The 16,680-nt window shown below is 35.1% G+C and overlaps 8 non-coding genes across 8 annotated transcripts; all 8 read left to right on the forward strand.

The window, feature by feature from the left end:
• The first annotated feature begins 501 nt into the window (after positions 1 to 501).
• On the forward strand, positions 502 to 573 carry TRNAA-CGC (transfer RNA alanine (anticodon CGC)). The gene has a single exon. It is a non-coding gene; the product is annotated as a tRNA-Ala (tRNA).
• A 219-nt stretch (positions 574 to 792) lies between these two features.
• Positions 793 to 864, forward strand: TRNAE-UUC (transfer RNA glutamic acid (anticodon UUC)). Its single transcript has one exon. It is a non-coding gene; the product is annotated as a tRNA-Glu (tRNA).
• A 370-nt stretch (positions 865 to 1,234) lies between these two features.
• On the forward strand, positions 1,235 to 1,306 carry TRNAE-UUC (transfer RNA glutamic acid (anticodon UUC)). The gene has a single exon. It is a non-coding gene; the product is annotated as a tRNA-Glu (tRNA).
• Positions 1,307 to 2,106: 800 nt separating this feature from the next.
• Positions 2,107 to 2,178, forward strand: TRNAE-UUC (transfer RNA glutamic acid (anticodon UUC)). Its single transcript has one exon. It is a non-coding gene; the product is annotated as a tRNA-Glu (tRNA).
• Positions 2,179 to 3,464: 1,286 nt separating this feature from the next.
• On the forward strand, positions 3,465 to 3,536 carry TRNAE-CUC (transfer RNA glutamic acid (anticodon CUC)). The gene has a single exon. It is a non-coding gene; the product is annotated as a tRNA-Glu (tRNA).
• Positions 3,537 to 3,767: 231 nt separating this feature from the next.
• Positions 3,768 to 3,839, forward strand: TRNAE-CUC (transfer RNA glutamic acid (anticodon CUC)). Its single transcript has one exon. It is a non-coding gene; the product is annotated as a tRNA-Glu (tRNA).
• A 1,425-nt stretch (positions 3,840 to 5,264) lies between these two features.
• TRNAE-UUC (transfer RNA glutamic acid (anticodon UUC)) lies at positions 5,265 to 5,336 on the forward strand. Its single transcript has one exon. It is a non-coding gene; the product is annotated as a tRNA-Glu (tRNA).
• A 379-nt stretch (positions 5,337 to 5,715) lies between these two features.
• TRNAE-CUC (transfer RNA glutamic acid (anticodon CUC)) lies at positions 5,716 to 5,787 on the forward strand. Its single transcript has one exon. It is a non-coding gene; the product is annotated as a tRNA-Glu (tRNA).
• The last annotated feature ends 10,893 nt before the right edge of the window (positions 5,788 to 16,680 follow it).

Genomic DNA, 16,680 nt, shown 5'->3' on the forward strand with positions numbered 1-16,680 from the left:
TATCAGAGACTGTGCTTTTGTACCGCATTTCAAGAATAGAAGTAAGACTTGGTTGAGCTAGTCCAATATGGTCTAGTGGCAAGGATACCTGGCTTCACCCAGAAAGCCCGGGTTCGATTCCCGGAATCGGAGCGAGTGCTTTTGTACCGGTTTTGAAGAATAGACTTAAGGATATAGGTTATGAATAGAATTAAGACCTGGTTAAGCAAGTCCGATATGGTCAAGTGGCTAGGATATCTGGCTTGCACCCAGAAGGCCCGGGATCGATTCCAGGTATCGGAGCGAGTGCTTTTGTACCGGTTTTGAAGAATAGACTTAAGGATATAGGTTTATGAATAGAATTAAGACTTGGTTAAGCAAGTCCGATATGATCTAGTGGGTAGGATACCCAGAAGGCCCGGGTTCGATTCCCGGTATAGGAGACAGTGCTTTTGAAGCGCTTTTAAAGAATAAATTTAAAGACAAATTTATATGAATAATATCTAGGGTTGCACTATCCAGTCCGATATGGTACAGCGGCTAGGATATCTGGCTCGCACCCAGAAGGCCCGGGTTCGATTCCCGTTATCGGAGCGAGTGCTTTTGTACCGGTTTTGAAGAATAGACTTAAGGATATAGGTTTATGAATAGAATTAAGACTTGGTTAAGCAAGTCCGATATGGTCTAGTGGGTAGGATACCCAGAAGGCCCGGGTTCGATTCCCGGTACCGGAGCGAGTGCTCTTGTACCGGTTTTGAGGAATAGACATAAGGATATAGGTTTATGAATAGAATTAAGACTTGGTTAAGCAAGTCCGATATGGTCTAGTGAATAGGATATCTGGCTTTCACCCAGAAGGCCCGGGTTCGATTCCCGGTATCGGAGACAGTGCTTTTGTACCGCTTTTAAAGAATAAATTTAAAGACACATTTATAGGAATAATATCTAGGGTTGCACAAACCAGTCCGATATGGTCTAGTGGCTAGGATATCAGGCTTTCACCGTGAATACCCGGGTTCGATTCCCGGGATCGGAGCGAGTGCTTTTGTACCGGTTTTGAGGAATAGACTTGAGGATATAGGTTTAAGAATAGAATTAAGACTTGGTTAAGCAAGTCCGATATGGTCTAGTGGGTAGGATACCCAGAAGGTCCGGGTTCGATTCCCGGTATCGGAGACAGCGCTTTTGTACCGCTTTTAAAGAATAAATTTAAAGACACATTTATAGGAATAATATCTAGGGTTGCTCAAACCAGTCCGTTATGGTCTAGTGGCTTGGATATCTGGCTTTCACCCAGAAGGCCCGGGTTCGATTCCCGGTATCGGAGACAGTGCTTTTGTACCGCTTTTAAAGAATAAATTTAAAGACACATTTATAGGAATAATATCTAGGGTTGCTCAAACCAGTCCGTTAGGTCTAGTGGCTTGGATATCTGGCTTTCACCCAGAAGGCCCGGGTTCGATTCCCGGTATCGGAGACAGTGCTTTTGTACCGCTTTTAAAGAATAAATTTAAAGACACATTTATAGGAATAATATCTAGGGTTGCACAAACCAGTTCGATATGGTCTAGAGGCTAGGATATCAGGCTTTCACCCTGAAGACCCGGGTTCGATTCCCGGTATCGGAGTGAGTGCTCTTTTACCGGTTTTAAGGAATAGACTTAAGGATATAGGTTTATGAATAGAATTAAGACTTGGTTAAGCAAGTCCGATATGGTCTAGTGGGTAGGATACCCAGAAGGCCCGGGTTCGATTCCCGGTATCGGAGCGAGTGCTCTTGTATCGGTTTTGAGGAATAGACTTAAGGATATAGGTTTATGAATAGAATTAAGACTTGGTTAAGCAAGTCCGATATGGTCTAGTGGGTAGGATACCCAGAAGGTCCGGGTTCGATTCCCGGTATCGGAGCGAGTGCTCTTGTACCGGTTTTGAGGAATAGACTTAAGGATATAGGTTTATGAATAGAATTAAGACTTGGTTAAGCAAGTCCGATATGGTCTAGTGGGTAGGATACCCAGAAGGCCCGGGTTCGATTCCCGGTATCGGAGCGAGTGCTCTTGTATCGGTTTTGAGGAATAGACTTAAGGATATAGGTTTATGAATAGAATTAAGACTTGGTTAAGCAAGTCCGATATGGTCTAGTGGCTAGGATATCTGGCTTTCACCCAGAAGGCCCGGGTTCGATTCCCGGTATCGCAGACAATGCTTTTGTACCGCTTTTATAGAATAAATTTAAAGACACATTTATAGGAATAATATCTAGGGTTGCAGAAACCAGTCTGATATGGTCTAGTTGCTAGGATATCAGGCTTTCACCCTGAATACCCGGGTTCGATTCCCGGGATCGGAGCGAGTGCTTTTGTACCGTTTTTGAAGAATAAACTTAAGGATATAGGTTTATGATTAGAATTAAGACTTGGTTAAGGAAGTCCAATATGGTCTAGAGGCTAGGATATCTGCCTTTCACCCTGAAGTCCCGGGGTCGATTCCCGGTATCGCAGACAATGCTTTTGTACCGCTTTTATAGAATAAATTTAAAGCCACATTTAAAAGAATAATATCTAGGGTTGCTCAAACCAGTCCGATATGGTCTAGTGGCTTGGATATCTGGCTTTCACCCAGAAGGCCTGGGTTCGATTCTTGGTATCGGAGCGGGTGCTTTTGTACCGTTTTTGAAGAATAAACTTAAGGATAAAGGTTTATGATTAGAATTAAGGCTTGGTTAATCAAGTCCGATATGGTCTAGCGGCTAGGACATCTGGCTTTCAACCTGAAGGCCCGGGTTCGATTCCCGGTAACGGAGCGAGTGCTTTTGTTCCGTTTTTGAAGAAAAAACTTAAGGATATAGGTTTATGATTACAATTAAGACTTGGTTGAGCAAGTTCGATATGGTCTAGTGGCTAGGATATCTGGCTTTCACCCAGAAGGCCCGGGTTCGATTCCAGGTATCGGAGACAGTGCTTTTGTACCGCTTTTAAAGAATAAATTTAAAGACACATTTTTAGGAATAATATCTAGGGTTGCTCGAACGGGTCTGATATGGTCTAGTGGCTAGGACATCTGGCTTTCACCCAGAAGGCCCGGTTTCGATTCCCGGTATCGGAGACAGTGCTTTTGTACCGCTTTTAAAGAATAAATTTAAAGACACATTTATAGGACTAATATCTAGGGTTGCACAAACCAGTCCGATATGGTATCGCGGCTAGGATATCTGGCTCTCACCAAGAAGGCCCGGGTTCGATTCCCGTTAGCGGAGCCAGTGCTTTTGTACCGGTTTTGAAGAATAGACTTAAGGATATAGGTTTACGAATAGAATTAAGACTTGCTTAAGCAAGTCCGATATGGTCTAGTGGCTAGGATATCTGGTTTTCACCCAGAAGGCCCGGGTTCGATTCCGGTATCGGAGACAGTGCTTTTGTACCGCTTTTAAAGAATAAATTTAAAGACACATTTTTAGGAATAATATCTAGGGTTGCTTAAACCAGTCCGATATGGTCTAGTGGCTAGGATATCTGGCTCTCACCCAGAAGACCCGGGTTCGATTCCCGTTTTCGGAGCGAGTGCTTTTGTTCCGCTTTTCAGGAATAGACTTAAGGATATAGGTTTTTTGAATTGAATTAAGACTTGGTTGAGCAAGTCCAATATGGTCTGGTGGGTAGGATACCTGGCTTTCACCCAGAATGCCCGCGTTCGATTCCCGGTATCGGAGCGGGTGCTTTTGTACCGGTTTTGAAGAATAGATTTAAGGACATAGGTTTATAAATAGAAATAAGACTTGGATAAGCAAGTCCGATGTGGTTTAGTGGCTAGGATATCTGGCTCTCACCCAGAAGGCCCGGGTTCGATTCCCGGTATCGGAGCGGGTGCTTTTGTACCGGTTTTGAAGAATAGACTTAAGGATATAGGTTTGTGAATAGAATTAAGACTAGGTAGAGCAAGTCCGATATGGTCTAGTGGCTAGCGTATCTGGCTTTCACACAGAAGGCCCGGGTTCGATTCCCGGTATCGGAAACAGTGCGCTTTTGCAAACTTTAAAGAATGAACTTAAAGACACATTTATAGGATAATATTTAGAGTTGTTCAAGCCAGTCCGATATGGTCTAGTGGCTTGGATATCTGCCTTTCACCCTGAAGGCCCGGGGTCGATTCCCGGTATCGCAGACAGTGCTTTTGTACCGCTTTTATAGAATAAATTTAAAGACACATTTATAGGAATAATATCTAGGTTTGCACAAACCAGTCAGATATGGTCTAGTGGCTAGGATATCTGGCTCTCACACACAAGGCCCGGGTTCGATTACCGGTAGCGGAGCGAGTGCTTTTGTACCGTTTTTGAAGAATAAACTTAAGGATATAGGTTTATGATTAGAATTAAGACTTGGTTAAGCAAGTCCGATATGGTCTAGTGGCTAGGATATCTGGCCTTCACCCCGGAGGCCCGGGTTCGATTCCCGGTATCGGAGCGAGTGCTTTTGTACCGCTTTTCAAGAATAGACTTAAGGGTATAGGTTTATGAATAGAATTAAGACTTGGTTAAGCAAGTCCGATATGATCCAGTGGGTAGGATACCCAGAAGGCCCGGCTTCGATTACCGGTAGCGGAGCGAGTGCTTTTGTACCGTTTTTGAAGAATAAACTTAAGGATATAGGTTTATGATTAGAACTAAGACTTGGTTACGGAAGTCCAATATGGTCTAGAGGCTAGGATATCTGCCTTTCACCCTGAAGGTCCGGGTTCGATTCCCGGTATCGGAAACAGTGCTTTTGTGCCGCATTTAAAGAATAAATTTAAAGACACATTTTTAGGAATAATATCTAGGGTTGATCAAACCAGTCCGATTTGGTCTAGTGGCTAGGATATCTGGCTCACACCAAAAGGCCCGGGTTCGATTCCCGTTAACGGAGCGAGTGCTTTTGTACCGGTTTTGAAGAATAGACTTAAGGATTTAGTTATATGAATAGAATTAAGACTTGGTTAAGGAAGTCCAATATGGTCTAGAGGCTAGGATATATGCCTTTCACCCTGAAGGCCCGGGGTCGATTCCCGGTATCGCAGACAGTGCTTTTGTACCGCTTTTAAAGAATAAATTTAAAGACACATTTATAGGACTAATATCTAGGGTTGCACAAACCAGTCCGATATGGTATAGCGGCTAGGTTATCTGGCTTTCACCCAGAAGGCCCGGGTTCGATTCTTGGTATCGGAGCGGGTGCTTTTGTACCGTTTTTGAAGAATAAACTTAAGGATAAAGGTTTATGATTAGAATTAAGACTTGGTTAAGCAAGTCCGATATGGTCTAGCGGCTAGGACATCTGGCTTTCAACCTGAAGGCCCGGGTTCGATTTCCGGTATCGGAGACTGTGCTTTGTACCGCTTTTAAAGAATAAATTTAAAGACACATTTATGGGAATAATATCTAGGGTTGCTCAAAACAGTCCGATATGGTCTAGTGGCTAGGATACCTGGCTTTCACCCAGAAGGCCCGGGTTCGATTCCCGTTAGCGGAGCGAGTGCTTTTGTACCGGTTTTGAAGAATAGACTTAAGGATATAGGTTTACGAATAGAATTAAGACTTGCTTAAGCAAGTCCGATATGGTCTAGTGGCTAGGATATCTGGTTTTCACCCAGAAGGCCCGGGTTCGATTCCGGTATCGGAGACAGCGATCTTGTACCGCTTTTAAAGAATAAATTTAAAGACACATTTTTAGGAATAATATCTAGGGTTGCTTAAACCAGTCCGATATGGTCTAGTGGCTAGGATATCTGGCTCTCACCCTGAAGACCCGGGTTCGATTCCCGGTATCGGAGCGAGTGCTCTGTTACCGGTTTTAAGGAATAGACTTAAGGATATAGGTTTATGAATAGAATTAAAACTTGGTTAAGCAAGTCCGATATGGTCTAGTGCCTAGGATATCTGGCTTTCAGCCAGAAGGCCCGGGTTCGATTCCCGGTATCGGAGCGAGTGCTTTTGTACCGCGTTTCAAGAATAGACTTAAGGATATAGGCTTATGATTAGAATTAAGCTAATTTTAGGTTTACAAGTGGGGACCTAAACCGTCTTCTTACCTTACATCTGGGGACATTTGTGTATAAATTATTACATTTTGTATTAGTGTCATAGCCTATATGGTTCCATCAAGTATTTTAATTTAATTTTTCAAACTCGATGAATTTACAAGTGGGGACCTTCACAGTCATTTCAACAGACAAGTGGGGTCTTTTAAACACACATTTTCAAATTTCATGTATATTATAATTTTATAGTTAAAATATTGATTATCAGAATGAAATTTAAGTAATCAGTCCTATTTCTAGCTTAACACTTAAGTTTTGAGCTAATTTCAGGTTTACGAGTGGGGACCTAAACCATCTTCCTACCTTATATCTGGGGACATTTGTGTATAAATTATTAGATTTTGAATTAGTGTCAAAGCCTATATGGTTCCATCAAGTATTTCAATTTCATTTTTCACACTCGATAAATTTACAAGTGGGGACCTTCACAGTAATTTCAACAGACAAGTGGGGTCTTTTAAGCACACATTATCAAATTCATGTATATTATAATTTTATAGTTTAAATATTGATTATCAGAGTGAAACTTAAGTAATCAGTCCTATTTCTAGCTTAACACTTAAGTTTTGAGCTAATTTCAGGTTTACGAGTGGGGACCTAAACCATCTTCCTACCTTATATCTGGGGACATTTGTGTATAAATTATTAGATTTTGAATTAGTGTCAAAGCCTATATGGTTCCATCAAGTATTTCAATTTCATTTTGCACACTCGATAAATTGACAGTCATTTCAACAGACAAGTGGGGTCTTTTAAACACACATTTTCTAATTTCATGTATATTATAATGTTATAGTTTAAATAATGATTATTATAATGAAATTTAGGTAATCGGACCTATTAAAAGCTTAACACTTAAGTTTCGAGCCTATTTCAGGTTTACAAGTGGGGACCTAAACAGTCTTCCTACCTTATATCTGGGGACATTTGTGTAAAAATTATTAGATTTTGAATTAGTGTCAAAGCCTATATGGTTCCATCAAGTATTTCAATTTAATTTTTCAAACTCGATGAATTTACAAGTGGGGACCTTCACAGTCATTTCAGCAGACAAGTGGGGTCTTTTAAACACACATTTTCAAATTTCATGTATATTATAATTTTATAGTTAAAATATTGATTATCAGAATGAAATTTAAGTAATCAGTCCTATTTCTAGCTTAACACTTAAGTTTTGAGCTAATTTCAGGTTTACGAGTGGGGACCTAAACCGTCTTCCTACCTTATATCTGGGGACATTTGTGTATAAATGATTAGATTTTGAATTAGTGTCAAAGCCTATATGGTTCCATCAAGTATTTCAATTTCATTTTTCACACTCGTTAAATTGACAGTCATTTCAACAGACAAGTGGGGTCTTTTAAACACACATTTTCTAATTTCATGTATATTATAATTTTATAGTTTAAATAATGATTATCAGAATGAAATTTAAGTAATCAGTCCTATTTCTAGCTTAACACTTAAGTTTTGAGCTAATTTCAGGTTTACGAACGGGGACCTAAACCGTCTTCCTACCTTATATCTGGGGACATTTGTGTATAAATTATTAGATTTTGAATTAGTGTCAAAGCCTATATGGTTCCATCAAGTATTTCAATTTCATTTTTCACACTCGATAAATTTACAAGTGGGGACCTTCACAGTCATTTCAACAGACAAGTGGGGTCTTTTAAACACACATTTTCTAATTCCATGTATATTATAATTTTATAGTTTAAATAATGATTATTATAATGAAATTTAGGTAATCGGACCTATTAAAAGCTTAACACTTAAGTTTCGAGCCTATTTCAGGTTTACAAGTGGGGACCTAAACAGTCTTCCTACCTTATATCTGGGGACATTTGTGTAAAAATTATTAGATTTTGAATTAGTGTCAAAGCCTATATGGTTCCATCAAGTATTTTAATTTAATTTTTCAAACTCGATGAATTTACAAGTGGGGACCTTCACAGTCATTTCAACAGACAAATGGGGTCTTTTAAACACACATTTTCAAATTTCATGTATATTATAATTTTATAGTTTAAATAATGGTTATCAGAATGAAATTTAAGTAATCAGTCCTATTTCTAGCTTAACACTTAAGTTTTGAGCTAATTTCAGGTTTACGAACGGGGACCTAAACCGTCTTCCTACCTTATATCTGGGGACATTTGTGTATAAATGATTAGATTTTGAATTAGTGTCAAAGCCTATATGGTTCCATCAAGTATTTCAATTTCATTTTTCACACTCGTTAAATTGACAGTCATTTCAACAGACAAGTGGGGTCTTTTAAACACACATTTTCTAATTTCATGTATATTATAATTTTATAGTTTAAATAATGATTATTATAATGAAATTTAGGTAATCGGACCTATTAAAAGCTTAACACTTAAGTTTCGAGCCTATTTCAGGTTTACAAGTGGGGACCTAAACAGTCTTCCTACCTTATATCTGGGGACATTTGTGTAAAAATTATTAGATTTTGAATTAGTGTCAAAGCCTATATGGTTCCATCAAGTATTTCAATTTAATTTTTCAAACTCGATGAATTTACAAGTGGGGACCTTCACAGTCATTTCAACAGACAAATGGGGTCTTTTAAACACACATTTTCTAATTTCATGTATATTATAATTTTATAGTTTAAATAATGATTATCAGAATGAAATTTAAGTAATCAGTCCTATTTCTAGCTTAACACTTAAGTTTTGAGCTAATTTCAGGTTTACGAACGGGGACCTAAACCGTCTTCCTACCTTATATCTGGGGACATTTGTGTAAAAATTATTAGATTTTGAATTAGTGTCAAAGCCTATATGGTTCCATCTAGTATTTCAATTTCATTTTTCACACTCGATAAATTTACAAGTGGGGACCTTCACAGTCATTTCAACAGACAAGTGGGGTCTTTTAAACACACATTTTCTAATTTCATGTATATTATAATTTTATAGTTTAAATAATGATTATTAGAATGAAATTTAAGTAATCAGTCCTATTTCTAGCTTAACACTTAAATTTTGAGCTAATTTCAGGTTTACAAGTGGGGACCTAAACCGTCTTCCTACCTTACATCTGGAGACATTTGTGTATAAATTATTACATTTTGTATTAGTGTCATAGCCTATATGGTTCCATCAAGTATTTCAATTTCATTTTTCAAACTCGATGAATTTACAAGTGGGGACCTTCACAGTCATTTCAACAGACAAGTGGGGTCTTTTAAACACACATTTTCAAATTTCATGTATATTATAATTTTATAGTTAAAATATTGATTATCAGAATGAAATTTAAGTAATCAGTCCTATTTCTAGCTTAACACTTAAGTTTTGAGCTAATTTCAGGTTTACAAGTGGGGACCTAAACCGTCTTCCTACCTTATATCTGGGGACATTTGTGTATAAATGATTAGATTTTGAATTAGTGTCAAAGCCTATATGGTTCCATCAAGTATTTCAATTTCATTTTTCACACTCGTTAAATTGACAGTCATTTCAACAGACAAGTGGGGTCTTTTAAACACACATTTTCTAATTCCATGTATATTATAATTTTATAGTTTAAATAGTGATTATTATAATGAAATTTATGTAATCGGACCTATTAAAAGCTTAACACTTAAGTTTCGAGCCTATTTCAGGTTTACAAGTGGGGACCTAAACAGTCTTCCTACCTTATATCTGGGGACATTTGTGTAAAAATTATTAGATTTTGAATTAGTGTCAAAGCCTATATGGTTCCATCAAGTATTTCAATTTAATTTTTCAAACTCGATGAATTTACAAGTGGGGACCTTCACAGTCATTTCAACAGACAAATGGGGTCTTTTAAACACACATTTTCTAATTTCATGTATATTATAATTTTATAGTTTAAATAATGATTATCAGAATGAAATTTAAGTAATCAGTCCTATTTCTAGCTTAACACCTAAATTTTGAGCTAATTTCAGGTTTACAAGTGGGGACCTAAACCGTCTTCCTACCTTACATCTGGGGACATTTGTGTATAAATTATTACATTTTGTATTAGTGTCATAGCCTATATGGTCCCATCAAGTATTTCAATTTCATTTTTCAAACTCGATGAATTTACAAGTGGGGACCTTCACAGTCATTTCAACAGACAAGTGGGGTCTTTTAAACACACATTTTCAAATTTCATGTATATTATAATTTTATAGTTAAAATATTGATTATCAGAATGAAATTTAAGTAATCAGTCCTATTTCTAGCTTAACACTTAAGTTTTGAGCTAATTTCAGGTTTACAAGTGGGGACCTAAACCGTCTTCCTACCTTATATCTGGGGACATTTGTGTATAAATGATTAGATTTTGAATTAGTGTCAAAGCCTATATGGTTCCATCAAGTATTTCAATTTCATTTTTCACACTCGTTAAATTGACAGTCATTTCAACAGACAAGTGGGGTCTTTTAAACACACATTTTCTAATTCCATGTATATTATAATTTTAGTTTAAATAATGATTATTATAATGAAATTTAGGTAATCGGACCTATTAAAAGCTTAACACTTAAGTTTCGAGCCTATTTCAGGTTTACAAGTGGAGACCTAAACAGTCTTCCTACCTTATATCTGGGGACATTTGTGTAAAAATTATTAGATTTTGAATTAGTGTCAAAGACTATATGGTTCCATCAAGTATTTCAATTTAATTTTTCAAACTCGATGAATTTACAAGTGGGGACCTTCACAGTCATTTCAACAGACAAATGGGGTCTTTTAAACACACATTTTCAAATTTCATGTATATTATAATTTTATAGTTTAAATAATGGTTATCAGAATGAAATTTAAGTAATCAGTCCTATTTCTAGCTTAACACTTAAGTTTTGAGCTAATTTCAGGTTTACGAACGGGGACCTAAACCGTCTTCCTACCTTATATCTGGGGACATTTGTGTATAAATGATTAGATTTTGAATTAGTGTCAAAGCCTATATGGTTCCATCAAGTATTTCAATTTCATTTTTCACACTCGTTAAATTGACAGTCATTTCAACAGACAAGTGGGGTCTTTTAAACACACATTTTCTAATTCCATGTATATTATAATTTTATAGTTTAAATAGTGATTATTATAATGAAATTTATGTAATCGGACCTATTAAAAGCTTAACACTTAAGTTTCGAGCCTATTTCAGGTTTACAAGTGGGGACCTAAACAGTCTTCCTACCTTATATCTGGGGACATTTGTGTAAAAATTATTAGATTTTGAATTAGTGTCAAAGCCTATATGGTTCCATCAAGTATTTCAATTTAATTTTTCAAACTCGATGAATTTACAAGTGGGGACCTTCACAGTCATTTCAACAGACAAATGGGGTCTTTTAAACACACATTTTCTAATTTCATGTATATTATAATTTTATAGTTTAAATAATGATTATCAGAATGAAATTTAAGTAATCAGTCCTATTTCTAGCTTAACACCTAAATTTTGAGCTAATTTCAGGTTTACAAGTGGGGACCTAAACCGTCTTCCTACCTTACATCTGGGGACATTTGTGTATAAATTATTACATTTTGTATTAGTGTCATAGCCTATATGGTCCCATCAAGTATTTCAATTTCATTTTTCAAACTCGATGAATTTACAAGTGGGGACCTTCACAGTCATTTCAACAGACAAGTGGGGTCTTTTAAACACACATTTTCAAATTTCATGTATATTATAATTTTATAGTTAAAATATTGATTATCAGAATGAAATTTAAGTAATCAGTCCTATTTCTAGCTTAACACTTAAGTTTTGAGCTAATTTCAGGTTTACAAGTGGGGACCTAAACCGTCTTCCTACCTTATATCTGGGGACATTTGTGTATAAATGATTAGATTTTGAATTAGTGTCAAAGCCTATATGGTTCCATCAAGTATTTCAATTTCATTTTTCACACTCGTTAAATTGACAGTCATTTCAACAGACAAGTGGGGTCTTTTAAACACACATTTTCTAATTCCATGTATATTATAATTTTAGTTTAAATAATGATTATTATAATGAAATTTAGGTAATCGGACCTATTAAAAGCTTAACACTTAAGTTTCGAGCCTATTTCAGGTTTACAAGTGGAGACCTAAACAGTCTTCCTACCTTATATCTGGGGACATTTGTGTAAAAATTATTAGATTTTGAATTAGTGTCAAAGACTATATGGTTCCATCAAGTATTTCAATTTAATTTTTCAAACTCGATGAATTTACAAGTGGGGACCTTCACAGTCATTTCAACAGACAAATGGGGTCTTTTAAACACACATTTTCAAATTTCATGTATATTATAATTTTATAGTTTAAATAATGGTTATCAGAATGAAATTTAAGTAATCAGTCCTATTTCTAGCTTAACACTTAAGTTTTGAGCTAATTTCAGGTTTACGAACGGGGACCTAAACCGTCTTCCTACCTTATATCTGGGGACATTTGTGTATAAATGATTAGATTTTGAATTAGTGTCAAAGCCTATATGGTTCCATCAAGTATTTCAATTTCATTTTTCACACTCGTTAAATTGACAGTCATTTCAACAGACAAGTGGGGTCTTTTAAACACACATTTTCTAATTCCATGTATATTATAATTTTATAGTTTAAATAATGATTATTATAATGAAATTTATGTAATCGGACCTATTAAAAGCTTAACACTTAAGTTTCGAGCCTATTTCAGGTTTACAAGTGGGGACCTAAACAGTCTTCCTACCTTATATCTGGGGACATTTGTGTAAAAATTATTAGATTTAGAATTAGTGTCAAAGCCTATATGGTTCCATCAAGTATTTCAATTTAATTTTTCAAACTCGATGAATTTACAAGTGGGGACCTTCACAGTCATTTCAACAGACAAATGGGGTCTTTTAAACACACATTTTCTAATTTCATGTATAATATAATTTTATAGTTTAAATAATGATTATCAGAATGAAATTTAAGTAATCAGTCCTATTTCTAGCTTAACACTTAAGTTTTGAGCTAATTTCAGGTTTACGAACGGGGACCTAAACCGTCTTCCTACCTTATATCTGGGGACATTTGTGTATAAATTATTAGATTTTGAATTAGTGTCAAAGCCTATATGGTTCCATCAAGTATTTCAATTTCATTTTTCACACTCGATAAATTTACAAGTGGGGACCTTCACAGTCATTTCAACAGACAAGTGGGGTCTTTTAAACACACATTTTCTAATTTCATGTATATTATAATTTTATAGTTTAAATAATGATTATCAGAATGAAATTTAAGTAATCAGTCCTATTTCTAGCTTAACACTTAAATTTTGAGCTAATTTCAGGTTTACAAGTGGGGACCTAAACCGTCTTCCTACCTTACATCTGGGGACATTTGTGTATAAATTATTACATTTTGTATTAGTGTCATAGCCTATATGGTCCCATCAAGTATTTCAATTTCATTTTTCAAACTCGATGAATTTACAAGTGGGGACCTTCACAGTCATTTCAACAGACAAGTGGGGTCTTTTAAACACACATTTTCAAATTTCATGTATATTATAATTTTATAGTTAAAATATTGATTATCAGAATGAAATTTAAGTAATCAGTCCTATTTCTAGCTTAACACTTAAGTTTTGAGCTAATTTCAGGTTTACAAGTGGGGACCTAAACCGTCTTCCTACCTTATATCTGGGGACATTTGTGTATAAATGATTAGATTTTGAATTAGTGTCAAAGCCTATATGGTTCCATCAAGTAATTCAATTTCATTTTTCACACTCGTTAAATTGACAAGTGGGGACCTTCACAGTCATTTCAACAGACAAGTGGGGTCTTTTAGACACACATTTTCTAATTTCATGTATATTATAATTTTATAGTTTAAATAATGATTATTATAATGAAATTTAGGTAATCGGACCTATTAAAAGCTTAACACTTAAGTTTCGAGCCTATTTCAGGTTTACAAGTGGGGACCTAAAAAGTCTTCCTTCCTTATATCTGGGGACATTTGTGTAAAAATTATTAGATTTTGAATTAGTGTCAAAGCCTATATGGTTCCATCAAGTATTTCAATTTCATTTTTCACACTCGATAAATTTACAAGTGGGACCTTCACAGTCATTTCAACAGACAAGTGGGGTCTTTTAAACACACATTTTCTAATTTCATGTATATTATAATTTTATAGTTTAAATAATGATTATCAGAATGAAATTTAAGTAATCAGTCCTATTTCTAGCTTAACACTTAAATTTTGAGCTAATTTCAGGTTTACAAGTGGGGACCTAAACCGTCTTCCTACCTTACATCTGGGGAAATTTGTGTATAAATTATTACATTTTGTATTAATGTCATAGCCTATATGGTTCCATCAAGTATTTCAATTTCATTTTTCAAACTCGATGAATTTACAAGTGGGGACCTTCACAGTCATTTCAACAGACAAGTGGGGTCTTTTAAACACACATTTTTTAATTTCATGTATATTATAATTTTATAGTTTAAATAATGATTATTATAATGAAATTTAGGTAATCGGACCTATTAAAAGCTTAACACTTAAGTTTCGAGCCTATTTCAGATTTACAAGTGGGGACCTAAACAGTCTTCCTACCTTATATCTGGGGACATTTGTGTAAAAATTATTAGATTTTGAATTAGTGTCAAAGCCTATATGGTTCCATCAAGTATTTCAATTTCATTTTTCACACTCGATAAATTTACAAGTGGGGACCTTCACAGTCATTTCAACAGACAAGTGGGGTCTTTTAAACACACATTTTCTAATTTCATGTATATTATAATTTTATAGTTTAAATAATGATTATCAGAATGAAATTTAAGTAATCAGTCCTATTTCTAGCTTAACACTTAAATTTTGAGCTAATTTCAGGTTTACAAGTGGGGACCTAAACCGTCTTCCTACCTTACATCTGGGGACATTTGTGTATAAATTATTACATTTTGTATTAGTGTCATAGCCTATATGGTTCCATCAAGTATTTCAATTTCATTTTTCAAACTCGATGAATTTACAAGTGGGGACCTTCACAGTCATTTCAACAGACAAGTGGGGTCTTTTAAACACACATTTTCTAATTTCATGAATATTATAATTTTATAGTTAAAATATTGATTATCAGAATGAAAATTAAATAATCAGTCGTATTTCTAGCTTAACACTTAAGTTTTGAGCTAATTTCAGGTTTACAAGTGGGGACCTAAACCGTCTTCCTACCTTATATCTGGGGACATTTGTGTATAAATTATTGGATTTTGAATTAGTGTCAAAGCCTATATGGCTCCATCTAGTATTTCAATTTCATTTTTCACACTCGAAAAATTTACAAGTGGGGACCTTCACAGTCATTTCAACAGACAAGTGGTGTCTTTTAAACACACATTTTCTAATTTCATGTATATTATAATTTTATAGTTTAAATAATGATTATTATAATGAAATTTAGGTAATCGGACCTATTAAAAGCTTAACACTTAAGTTTCGAGCCTATTTCAGGTTTACAAGTGGGGACCTAAAAAGTCTTCCTTCCTTATATCTGGGGACATTTGTGTAAAAATTATTAGATTTTGAATTAGTGTCAAAGCCTATATGGTTCCATCAAGTATTTCAATTTCATTTTTCACACTCGATAAATTTACAAGTGGGACCTTCACAGTCATTTCAACAGACAAGTGGGGTCTTTTAAACACACATTTTCTAATTTCATGTATATTATAATTTTATAGTTTAAATAATGATTATCAGAATGAAATTTAAGTAATCAGTCCTATTTCTAGCTTAACACTTAAATTTTGAGCTAATTTCAGGTTTACAAGTGGGGACCTAAACCGTCTTCCTACCTTACATCTGGGGAAATTTGTGTATAAATTATTACATTTTGTATTAATGTCATAGCCTATATGGTTCCATCAAGTATTTCAATTTCATTTTTCAAACTCGATGAATTTACAAGTGGGGACCTTCACAGTCATTTCAACAGACAAGTGGGGTCTTTTAAACACACATTTTCTAATTTCATGTATATTATAATTTTATAGTTAAAATATTGATTATCAGAATGAAATTTAAATAATCAGTCGTATTTCTAGCTTAACACTTAAGTTTTGAGCTAATTTCAGGTTTACAAGTGGGGACCTAAACCGTCTTTCTACCTTATATCTGGGGACATTTGTGTATAAATTATTAGATTTTGAATTAGTGTCAAAGCCTATATGGCTCCATCAAGTATTTCAATTTCATTTTTCACACTCGAAAAATTTACAAGTGGGGACCTTCACAGTCATTTCAACAGACAAGTGGTGTCTTTTAAACACACATTTTCTAATTTCATGTATATTATAATTTTATAGTTTAAATAATGATTATTATAATGAAATTTAGGTAATCGGACCTATTAAAAGCTTAACACTTAAGTTTCGAGCCTATTTCAGGTTTACAAGTGGGGACCTAAACAGTCTTCCTACCTTATATCTGGGGACATTTGTGTAAAAATTATTAGATTTTGAATTAGTGTCAAAGCCTATATGGTTCCATCAAGTATTTCAATTTAATTTTTCAAACTCGATGAATTTACAAGTGGGGACCTTCACAGTCATTTCAACAGACAAGTGGGGTCTTTTAAACAC

Source organism: Phalangium opilio, unplaced genomic scaffold, assembly GCF_054372755.1.
Source record: "Phalangium opilio isolate 3A_F unplaced genomic scaffold, DU_Popi_V2 ptg000055l_1, whole genome shotgun sequence".
In the NCBI taxonomy this organism is placed as follows: Eukaryota; Metazoa; Arthropoda; class Arachnida; order Opiliones; family Phalangiidae; genus Phalangium; species Phalangium opilio.